The following is a 13,383-nucleotide window of genomic DNA, read 5'->3' as shown; positions in this document are numbered from 1 at the left end:
AACCGGTTAATATTTGGTTAATAGCGAGTCACTGTTGAGTAGTACTACTGGGTTTGACAAACCCCACCCAACGCTAAACTCGACTGGATGTCGAGCGGGTGTAATCTTGGCTAAACACATACCATGGTCTGGATGACCTGGTGGCAAGACAAATTGATAAACAGTCAGCTTCGGTGTCGAACACTTAGTAATACTTGCTTTATAGGCTAGCTACCTATAGATATATAATTGACATAACACTATCTGGTAACGCACAACGCTTAACACAAAACGCTGAACGCAAACGCTAAACATTTATTTTTATATAAACTTGTGAACTCACCAACCTTGTGTTGACACTTTTAGTATGTTATTCTCAGGTAGCCGAGGCGGGCGCGCGGTTTAGGAACATGCATTGCTTGAAAACATTTTAATTATGCAAACTTATTTTAAACTGTGATCATTGGGTTTTAAGTCGTCCTGCGTGACGTAACATTGGTTTCTATGGTTTTACGCTTCCGCATTTAATTACTCGTAAACGTTTTCATGTTTTTGAAACTTTGTTTTATGGTTTGATTATAACTGATGATTCCGATCATGTTTGTTCACACCCTCTGACGGTAAGACTCCGTTAGTGGATTTTGAGGGTGTGACAGAATATTAAGTTTACTTGGGTTTTCATCCCACCGTGTGTAACGCCAGAGAGTTATGCTCTTGTGGTGGCACAACGATCATCATGTGGAAGCCGGTGGTAAGGTTTCCCGGGGAAACGCCCATGCCAAAATATGAAAAGGCCTGTGTGGGGTCGGTTAAGACAACATAGTCTGGCTAAAGTGGGGCAACAGGGCTCTCCAAATTTGAGAAGCGCAGTGGACCGGTGGCCTAACACATAAGAAAATCATCATTCTAAGAGAAAAAAATATATAGGAGTGTGCAAACTCAGTTTGGTTCAATTATGAAGACTTAACCATAACCATAATCGAGTTTTGGTTTTGGAAGATTGTAAATGGCAGGTTAACCATAGGTCGATTAACCCTGGGTTATTAGTCACCTTTGATTAAAATCGGTTAGCCGTCAAGTGTATTATTTTGTCCTTTGTGCCAACTGAAAATGGTTCAGTTATAGTGTTCTAACCTCAGTTGTTAAGTTTCGAAGCTAAAATATGCTGGTTTCAAGCTTGTAGTCTTTCAAACTATGTTATAAGCAGTTGCAATATAAATTTAAATGTTCGAAGCCAATAATGAAGGTATACAAGATGGAAATAGATGTATCACATGTGGGAAAATATAAGCATATAAGGTTCGATTCGATTCTATTTAAGTCGGTTACCGAAGACACATTAACCGTGACCATAACCGAATGATCGGTGAATCAAATTTAGTTAACGATAATAGTTAATTTTGTTTGGTTATTGTTCATTTCAGTTAATTTTTTTTAGTTAACGGTTCGGGTTTTTAATTATGGTTTGGTTTTTCTCACCCATGCTCGTAAGCGATGTGCGATATACGGTGTTCAAACAGGATCCAAGTTATCAAAACCATCATTATCATGTAATTTCCATCATTATTTTATGAGGTTGCTGAAATGATGAATCTTTTTAGGTTGGCATAATATTCCCAATATATAAAGATAAAAACTACAATATAAAATGAGGAGACATGGCTTAGTATATTTGATTTTATTGTCGTAGTTCTCTTTGTTATAGTATATTATTTTACAGATGTGTTAAAACTTAAAATGACGGATTATTGCTTTAAAAAAATAATAATAATAACGGATTATTGATGATTAATAGTTTTCGGTTGCTTAAAATATATGTTACTACACTTCTTAGTGAACCCTAAATCCAAACTCGAAATCGAAATCACTTAAAAATACTGGTACTCAATGGTAGTAACGACATATGACCAATTACATATCATAAATTGTTATAAGTTATAACCCGTGTTAAGGACTATCATAAATTGTTAGATCCTTACACCGCGCGTAACAACTCCCAAGTGACATGCCAACTTTGTGTCTTGGGTAAATTGGTCTATTTGTTAGTGATTTACAATGTAACATGATAGCATGTCGACAAATAAACATTTTCCTAAATAGTTACGTACATTTTACAACACATGCAAGCAGTGCCTTAACTGGAATTAAGTTGACATTACTATATACTTTTAAGTCAAAACATGAAGGTCTTCAACCTTAAATAGATTCTATAGCATCCCCTTATGAAATACAAATAGTCAATAGAGGATGTGGACATTTAGGTAATGGTAGTCAATTATCGGTCCAGAACTTATTACACGGTTTTGCTATGTATGGGGCCAAGAGGTTGATTTTGGGCCGCAACACAACATGCAGATTATAGATCATACTGGGCTGGCATTCTTCATTGTTCATAAAATCAGTCCATCAAGATTCAAGAGTAATAGTATCAATATGCAGAGGTGCACAAATCGGGTTTTTCAAATACCCAGTTCTAGTTATGGTAATACCCTGGTCGGAAAATCGGGTATTGGTAATACCCGGGTCGGGTTCGAGCCCAAGTATTGTCTCTAAAAACCATACCCTATGTATCGGGTTCGGGTCGGGTATAGAACCGGGTATTCTAAAACCAGGTATTTGAATACCCTATTTCCGGGTATTGAAAAAAAAAAACCATATTTTGGGTTTTTTCGGGATTTTTACAAGTATTTTTCAATTAGTTAGATTGCATTTTTTAAGGGATTGCACTTTTTAGGGGTATTTTTCGAGTAATTTCGGTTATAGATCGGGTATTTGAAAAACTTGTTTTTGGGTGTTGGAAAAACCCGGTTCCGGGTATGGAACCAGTTTCAGTTTTCGGGTACAAATCGGGTCCTGTTCGGGTACGGGTTTTGGTATTGAAATGCATACCTTATACGTACCCTACGGGTAGGGTCGGGTACAGGTTCGGATACTAAAAACCCAAGTATAAAAAAACAGGTTCCAGGTTTTTTTCGGGTCCGGTTCCAGATTCGGGTTTTTTGTGCACCTTTATCAATATGTAAAAATAAATTGATTAACAAACAATGTTAATAGCATTAAGTTTTATACACAAAAACTTTAGAAGAGGAATTGCGCATATCATGTCCTGCAAGTTAACTAGAAGTACACATGCGTTCGAAGGTAGGACATCCAAAAGATTTATTATTGTAATTGACCATTAAAATGTGGCTATAATTTATGAAAAAACAAGGCATTGTTGAAGAAACTTGAAAATTTGAAATGACCCTGCCCTAATATGATGTGTCTGAAATATCCCGATTGCAACCGTGTTTATTTTTAGGTGCTGTTTGTTTTTTAAGACAAAAATTATCTGCAATCCGATTTTATCTGATTTCATGTCTGCAACTGAAGATTTGGTCTAAAGGTCTGCAATCTGAAAATATAATACTGTTTGTTTTATAAACTGGATATCGTCTGCATAAACTGAAAATTAGTTACCTATCATACATATTGCAAGAGATAGAAGTCATTTACTGCTAAAATAATTAGTGGTGGTGTACGAACTGTGAAAGTAGGTGGTGGTGGACGATTGGTCGCAGACGATTGTGGTAGGCGGTGAACAGAGGTGGTGGTATTTTGGTAGTGGACGGTGGTGGTGGCGGACGGTGGGTGACGGGCGGGTGGTGGTAGTGGATGGTGGTTGTGGCCAATGGTGGGTGGTGGTGGGGGTGGACGGTGGTGGTGGGTGGTGGCGGGCGGTGGGCTGTGGTGATGGACGGTGGTGGTGGTGGTGGTGGCGCACGGTGGGTGGTGGTGGTGTTGAACATTTGGTATTGGTGGATGTTAAGAAGTGTGAATAAGTTGAACAATAGCTTATTTTTTAAGACCATAAAAACAATTTTTAGATATTTTAAAAAAAAAAGTATTCAGAAGCTTATTTCTGCGTCCCCACAAACGTAAGCTCTTTGCAGACGTTTTAAGTAAAAACAAGCAATATCAAGTCTATATATTAGAGTTGGTATTAGTAAGAGGAAATTATTTATTGTTTAAACTTTGAATCATCCCCACTCCTTACATTTTCAAAATGTTTTATGTTTATTTTTCACAGTCTACTTAAAGTTATGGGCATAGTTATATCCCATTCTATCTATACCGAACGATGAAACTGAAGAAAAACTGTCGGGTAATATGAAACTCTCGAAACCTCATAATCACATTATACAATTTTATTACAAGGAAAAGTACAATCAAAATGTATTTTAGTAAAATATTTTATAGTCAAATTAAAGTAGCCATATATATGCACCAAGAAAATGTTAAAATACATGACAAACAGTAAAAATATAACTAACTTCGGAATGTAAAGAGGTAGGTCCCAGCAGAGCCCAGTTGGACCCGCAAGACTCACCTCAGAGGGAAGCCTGCGTAGTTGAACCCGCAAGACTCACCTTCAATAGGGACGTCTGCGCAAAGGCTAAACTCGCAGAACTCACCTTGAAGAGGGACGTCTGCGCAGAAACCAACTGGATCCGCAGGACCCACCATGCTCAGAGACGTGACGTCCTTACGCGCAGTACGCAAGCTGTTCCCGCAGGAAAAGCCTCCCAATGGTGAAGTACCCCGCCTGTTCCCGCAGCTGCGGATACAAGCCATCAAGGAAGGCTACCCGCGCAGCAAGGCTACACGCACAAGACACTTAACTCTTAAATAATTCAGTAATGTCACCTGAAGAAGGAGTGAGCAAGCCGGGAACACTCCCGCACAAAGCCGGGAAAACTCCCGCCCAAATGAGCCAGTCCGTACGATACTGGAGGATCTTTTGTACTGTACCTGACGAGGTACGGACAAAAGATCTGACCAAGGATACGACAGCTCACTGACAACAGTATGACGAGCAGCACGCTCTTGTACTGTATGTCACTATTAGCCGCTGCCTACTCACCAACCTGTCGGAGGACGTGCATGGCCTGCAGTTGGTGGAACAGGAATAGTACACAGCCGGCCTGGTCACTATCAGCCGCTACCTATCCACCAACCACCAGCATGGCATGTGCGTAGCCCACAGTTGGCAGAACAGGAACACTATTCAGCCGGCTGTACCTGCTTGGAAACCTACATTCGGCTATAAATACTCCAACACCTTAGAATGGTATCATCTTATCTCATATCTCATATCTTGATATATTACCTGATATCTGCTCTAGTCATTCTCTTAATATACACTTATATTCAAGAGCAATCTAGTCTGATTCTCACGCCGGAGGGTGGTCACAAGGAGGTACCCCCCCCCCCTTCTCAGTGACGAGCTCACGATGTCTGTTTTGCAGATTATCAGAAGAACCATCTTTGCCGGGCCTAACCCTCGTGGGAAACATCTACTTAACCCCCAGATTATCCGTAATCTGCCGGGGTCACTTAGTGTTTCTTCAGAATGTTAACTGTTTACACTATTAAGCTATTATAACATTCTGATTTTGTATGTAATGTATATGGGACGTTTGTTAGATCTTGTATGGTAGTACTAAACAATTGTGTGATGTACATACAAATAACTCTTTAGTTGTGTAAAAACGGACTAAAACACCAAGACGTAGTTAACGCTTAGCAGGTTGAGCATGTAATTATGCACTCTTGTGTCGAGTACCAAATAAATTAGGAGTAAGGTTATTGTATGTAAATATCTAAACTTGTATAAAGGTTCTAGTAATCATGTAATTTTGTGAGATAGACCAAAACAAGCAAAACTCAAAGTGTATACGATTGTGTTGGATGAGTTACGAAACCAGGAGAGGGATGACTGATTTTAATAGGAATAAAGAACTCAAATCATAAATCAAGCTTGCTTTAATGTGTTATGTGTATAATTTGTGTAAGTGGCGTTAGTTATCTATATTACTGTATAACACATACTAGATGTCCAATATGGTAATTTTGCACGATCCCATAAGACAACGTTATATTTAATACTTGTCGGCCCACGCTTGACCTTGCCTGCAGCTGGGTACGCTGCCTCTTATGCTTATATGGGTTACGATTAATGTTGGGCTCATAAAGGTGATTCTAGAGCTGTTATAAAGGGTTACGAGTCATAAAGGGTTACGATTGAAGTTTTATCGAACCGGTTGATACCGCTAAATCAAAGACCTTTTAATTTGAAAACATTATACATTGTTAATGTATGAACAGTGTAATTAATATATTTCCCTTGTTTTCATATAATAACCATTTGCCTTATAGATATTAAGCCTTCAACATATAATTTTATAACCATGTGAATCTATGTCTACTAACTTATAATTTTCTTGAAATATATATAAATATTTAACTTATCATATAACCTTTCTTTGAAACTATCTTACATTTTTTCAGAGATTTAAAATGATAAGTTGATAAGAAAAACAAAAGGAAACCCATGTGAGGTAACACGTTTATTCGGCCCAATGTTGGGCTCGGACTGGGCTGATATAAAGTTTGTATTTTCACATATTTGCAAAACCCCCTTTTCCTCACGTATTTGCAAATTGCAATTAGGGGTGTTTTTAGGGTTCGTTTTTCCTGTATCGGGTTTTTTAGGTCGGCTTCTTCGAGTTTCAAAGTTTTAAATCTTAACCCGAAACCCAACCCAAATCTCTCACGGGTTTTTTGGGTTCGGGTAATTCGAGTTGTTTCGGGTTGGGTTAATCAGATTTCAAGTATCCTAGAAAACAAAATAAAAAACAAAAAAAATTAAAAAACTACAATGCTAAAATTAAAAAAACATATTCTTCTTTGCTCGTAACCTAAATAGTAAAATAAAACAATTCAAAAGAAGAATAAACTAACTCGAACCATAATCGTCTTCAGTCGGGCATAACAGGCTGTTTGATTACGGTTGTTATTAGTAATAAACGGAAAACATAAATTAACAATAAGCAATCGATCCATAATAGTTGGAATGACAGCAGTCGATTATGGCCAGATTCTGATAACTTTAGTGGCTAAGACTTAGCATGTTATACATAAAATATATGTAAAACTAAAAAGTTTATTCGGGTTTTCGGGTTGACCCGAAACTTATAAATCAAACCTTAGAACCAACCCGAATTACTTTGGTTTGGGTTGAGTTAGTTCGGATTCGGATACGGGTTTTCTCGAATTAAGTTTCGGGTAAAAGTGGTAATCCTATTTGTAACTAGTCACACTACAATTTTATACTTTATTTCAAAGTTTATAGGTAAATTGACGTAACAAGCTACATATTTCATACGAGAAGTTGACAAGACGATCGTTATTATTTTTATATTTTTTAAGTTATCATTTGAAAACTTTCAATTAGGAATAATTATTATGCTTTAATTATTTAACAAATCAATTTAAGGAATCAATTATATTTTTTAAATTATATTTATTTTTTACTTTCTTATTTTTACGTATTTATCTTTGTTATTTTTATTGCTTTATGATGATTCTTTTTGTTATGTGCATGTATACTTATATAATTACCAAAAACTATAACAAAAAATATTACACTTTTAAAAATTAAAAAAAAGAAAGATAATTATTTAAAAAGTGTTTAAAAAAATAAGTTTGGCGTGTCCCAACGTGAGGCCATCTGTTATGGGAGGTGTGAAATGTGAGTTTGTCACGCATATTGGGCTTTCAAATTTCACACCAAGAACATGTATTATGGTGGGGAGAAATATAAAATGCGATAGTGGGATGATATCAAGATAAATGATTGATTCTATTATTAATTAATAGTTATAAAAATCAAATACCCCCCCCCCCCTTTCCTTGTTCCCGCAAGCATCCCGACATTTGCTCCTTTGCGTGCCTCCATAGTGGGGTTATGTGTCCAAATCGCCAAGGGCTCAAACCCACCCTAGCTCGACTCATACTTGATTCATGAACAACCGTGCTTATATGTAACAAAACATTTTTCCTTTTTTTAATGTTAAAAATAAGAAAAGAGTTGCATCATTTAGAAACTTATATTCTTTTATATTATTTCTATCAACATGTTTTTTTTAATCCAAAAACTATTCGTATGATACTCGTCCAACGTGAGTGGGGACTCATGTGCGTGCCGAATCATGAACCAAAACCTCAAAATGATGTCTTAGGAACCCACTATGGTCCATAATGGTCATGAATGCATGGATTAGGGTTTGACTTGCTTGGGTTGGCTTCATGATCATTATACACACACACATGTGACACCATAATTAATATAAGAAAAAGAGTGGGAAAGGTTCACTCATTACCCAACATTACACTTTGTCTTGGCCTAACTCATGCTTTATCTTGAGTTTTCGGTTAATTAAGATTAATCATGATTGAATTTAGAAACCTAACTATATCTTTCATATTAATAAATATTGTAGATCATAATTAAATTGAATAAGGTTAAGACAGACTCGCCGTTAGTTGCACTATGCAGATTGAACATGCTCTAACTGTTATTTTTTTGTATTCGTTGTCTTTATGATGATAGGAATTTAGCGTAAAACAACTTTTATAGATAAGAAAACTATGAACTTATTTGTGTTTTGATTTTAGGTATATAAACAGAATGTACTCCTTGTTCATTTAATCTCTTTAATTTTTTAAAAGGTTCTTATTATTTTGTTTTTATATGAATATAACTAACATAACAACCTACTTCTATTAAACTTTCAATATAATATATATATATATAACTTTTTAATTATTTTACAAAATTAACTATGATGTCATACAACTTTTTAGCCTGGTCCAACCAGTAAACTAATATAACGGTGGGTTCATTGATCAGTATGTTCATAAAGATATCGTCAATTACCATTAGGTTTAAGCATCATAGACATATATGTGTACGTATCATCGGTGTATATTGTTACACACATATATAAGGTTTTATTGCGGATTAGTGATTTGTGATTACTAGTGACTCTAAAATATGATATTATCTCGATTGATGTCACTTCTTAATTTTATATTATCTTGAAAAGTTTATATTTTAAGATATGAAACCCAAGATCTTGATATTGTATTTGTGGGTTCCAAAAATCATAGTCAAGACTGGATTATTATGAGATTAAACCGATGTCAAATTCATTGAAAAACGATAAAATAAACGTTTTTTTAATTAAACTAGATTAAAATCCCATAAATATGTGTGTAAATAAAACAAAATTTGTGTTAATTAATGACCCCAGTGGGGGAGCACCATTAGAGCAGGAATTTAAATTTTTTAATATTATTTAAATTAATAAAAGAAAAGGAGTCAGCTTTTGAGTTGACTTCACCTCCCAAAAAGTCTGCATATTTAGAGGTGGTAAAGGGAATCCTATACCCTTGAACTAATTTCTTTTTTTGAATAATTTCTCATTTTTTTAATTATTTTGTTTTAGTTTTGTCCATTTATATGGAATTTTCAGGTCTTGATCAGATAGTATTTGATGCTCCAACTCAAATCTTATATATATTCTGGGGTGTTTATAGATTACATACATATAATTATCACTATATTTTTTATATATTTTATTTTTAAAATCTGTTATAGCTCATGCAAAATAACTATAAACTTGTATGTCCGAATGTTCCTTTTATTATTAAATGTTTAGTTGGTGACTTGGTGTTAATTGAATAAATAATGTAAATTTAAATGGGCATTCATAAATTAAGAAAATAAGAAATAAACCATTTACCGATTTATTTGAAATTTTGAATGGGTGTCAAATTTCAATGACAGTAACATAAAAATAATATGAACTACTTCACGTTTGGATTTTCTTCTAAAATAAATTATATTTTAAACATTTTATATTTGCATTTACTCGTCATTTTTTTTTATAAATGCATTATTGTTACAGGTTATTGGATTGTAATAATGTCAGCTTTCACCTATTGGTCAGGATTAATATCAACTCAAAAAATGTTTACATACCTTCTCAACTTTAAACGTACCTCCTCCAACAATCTCATACTAACTAAAAAATATCCGTTAGCTTTTTGATGATGTGAAAAATACATTCAAAATTAGGGTTGTCTATAAACATATCTTGAGTTGGGTTAGTCTCAGCTAATAGGTAAGAGTGGAATTATAAAATTCCAATAACACAATTGTCACCATAAAACTACATCATAGTTTAAATTCTCAAAACAATTGTATGTCATCATCCACCCTTATTTGTGTTTATATTCTCTATATATGTAATGCAAGGCCGACTTTGTGTGTGTATATATATATATATATGAGTCTGACGTAATATATGGCACGTGGTAAGAAACTACTGGTTTAAAATAAGTGAATCTGACAAATTTAAGAGAGAGTCTAATGGTATTGGTCATGGACATTTGAGGAATTTATAATGATTATGGACAAAACCTTGACTACCTTGTTCAAAATGGACATTTTGATAATTTTTCCTTATATTTGCATTTGCCCATCAAATAAAAAAAATATATTATTGTTATCATAAAAATACAGAGTTATTTAAACTCTCAAAACAAATTTATATTATCATCCACCCATCAGATTTATGTTCTCTTTATTCTTTTTCATTCTTTAGTGTTTAAAATTATATAATTTTAAGCACACACACTAATTTAAGGTGATTAAATTCCCAAAATACCCTTATAGAAGGGGTAATGGTGGTGGTTTAAACTTTAATATAATGGTTGATTCTTTCATTGAAAATGGAATCTCTCTTATCTAAAATTCTTAAGTTACACCATTTAAAACACACTGTGCATACAAACAAAAATGGTGGTCATGTGTGGTATAAAAAGGAGGGTAAAATTGGAAAAGAGTATAAAATGTGTTGGTTCTTAGTAGATGTTGTGTTGTGGGGGTAGGGAATATTTTACTTTTGCACCCCTTAAAAAGACGGGGGATTTTTGGGCTTTATGAAGAGAGTAAAGTGGGAATAGGGAACCCCACTCAAATGCTTAGAAGAATCATACTTATATTAATGTACGAATATACCCCTATGCCAATTCATTGTATTGTTACTATTTTATGTATATGTGTACTCTCTTTTTTTTGTTTAATTAAAACCAGGCATACTGGATCTTAACAATCTTAACTTTGACTTATTGATCGGGATTAATTTAACTCAGAAAATGTTAATAGACAGTTCCAATGATCTCATACTAACTAAAAGTTAATCGTGTTACCCTTTTAATTATGCGGATTGTTTGTGTGACAAAAATGTGTCACTTATTGCAAATAGAGTGTTCATTAGAAATGTAGGTTATGCTAACTCAAAGTTAGCCCCGTTAGTTAACTCAGCTAGTTTTTTTAGCGCTTCAATCGAGTGTTCATTAGAAACGTAGGCCAGGTGTATAAGTATTCATCTTAAATTGCGGTAAGAGACACGTTCTTGCAACATAAGCAGTCCACGTCATAAAAAAACTAACTGAGTTAACTTTCAGTTAGTATGGGATAGCCAGCGGATAATGCGTTTAAAGTTATGATAGACTATAAACATTTCCTGAGTCGAGATTAATACTGGTCAATAGGTGATGGTTATAATTATTAAAATCCAGTTTGCGTTGAAACTGCTATGTTATTACAAATATGAAGTTAAAACTTAAAAGTACTACAGCTGTACAAGGGGTGACATAGTGGCATGCTACCTGGGTTCTAACGAACTTTTCATTAAATTATGAAGTTGTAACGTATAAGTACTAAGTTTCTAACGAATTTTTCAATAAAAATAACCACGAAAAATGTTTAACAATAACATTACATAATTTACTAAAGTTTAAAAAGTCTACTCCATATCATTATACCATGAATATGGTCACATACATATTATTTATTTAAGTATATCTTTTTGGTGTCTATTGAATTTAGAATATATAACTTTCCAATCGAATGTGTTGATGCCTCGACTTATATATGAAATTATACTAGAGAATTATTGTGTTTGAAAAAAAAAATTCTTCGAAAGTCTTTTTATTCGCATATTCACATTAATATGTAATCACCAGATATGATTTTGGTCTTATAAATCATCCTACTTGGTAATATTTTTAGTTCCATAGTGATAAAGTTGCTATTAAATTAAATATTTTAAGTGAACGTGACATATTTTAAAATATATATTGGTGTAACCAAAACAACAGAAGAGGGACATAGGTAGATAGTACACGAATAAGGCCATAATGGTGGCGGGAGTGGTTCTATCGTCATCATCTTGCCACATCTCTGAAGGAGACGGGGTGGTGTTTCCGTCCCAAAATTCATCTTCGTCCCAAAATCCTTCGCGAACACTTTCATTTCTTCCTTTTTCTTCTTTGATCGGGGTGGCTATCTGGAGCGGGATACTTTTGGGACAATACCGAAGGGGTCTTGATGGTGTTTCCGGAGGTCCCTATGGTATATTTCCACCACGACGTCCAACCTAATGTCATGGTTATGTTTATAGTTGTGGTATTAATAATTTTTTTTTTGAACGACTAGCAGATTTATTAAAAATCCAGGTTTATAAAAGCTACACCTGTCGAAGCACGAAACGAATCTAACCTGATCCAAGGCGATGCTTCCACGGATTTTCGAGATAAACGAACCACGTCTTGATCTTCTTCTTCCTCGGCTGCGCCTGAGACCTGCAATGCTGAGACCTGCAAATGGTTTCGGGGGTGTGGAGGTGACCGCTAAGAAATCCAGAGGATCTCTTGTTCACAGACACAAAAATATGGTGGTGGCTCTTACTGAGAATTTGCCCACCCTTGATAAGGAGGTGGAGACCTCCTTATATAGGGAGCCTCATGGCCACCATCATGGTACCCTAATGGGCCTAGCCCAGTTAGGGTTACCTCCACAAAACCCCCTCAGCCCAATAACAAATGTATTAGCCCATATAATAAAATAAGCCCAAAACATAATAAATTAGGGTCGTAGAACCGGGTTTTAGTACCATACCCCTACAAGCCCCCCCCCCCCCCCCCAAGTCCAGTGTTGCTCCTGGGCGCGCAAGCGTCTAGGTGGAGCGCTGGACTTTATAATGTTTTGGGCTTATTTTATTATATGGGCTAATACATTTGTTATTGGGCTGAGGGGGTTTTGTAGAGGTAACCCTAACTGGGCTAGGCCCATTAGGGTACCATGATGGTGGCCATGAGGCTCCCTATATAAGGAGGTCTCCACCTCCTTATCAAAGGTGGGCAAATTCTCAGTAAGAGCCACCACCATATTTTTGTGTCTGTGAACAAGAGATCCTCTGGATTTCTTAGCGGTCACCTCCACACCCCCGAAACCATTTGCAGGTCTCAGCATTGCAGGTCTCAGGCGCAGCCGAGGAAGAAGAAGATCAAGACGTGGTTCGTTCATCTCGAAAATCCGTGGAAGCATCGCCTTGGATCAGGTTAGATTCGTTTCGTGCTTCGACATTGGCGCCATCCGTGGGACGGCAACGAACTGCCCTTCGATCTTCATCTCGGCTGTCAGATCTCTCCCAAGAAAAACGCAGATCT

This window comes from Bidens hawaiensis, unplaced genomic scaffold (assembly GCF_021521415.1).
Source record: "Bidens hawaiensis isolate Kalapana, Puna unplaced genomic scaffold, B.hawaiensis_p1.1 tig00015194_1, whole genome shotgun sequence".
Taxonomy (NCBI): Eukaryota; Viridiplantae; Streptophyta; class Magnoliopsida; order Asterales; family Asteraceae; genus Bidens; species Bidens hawaiensis.
Note: the sequence above shows the minus strand (reverse complement) of the source record.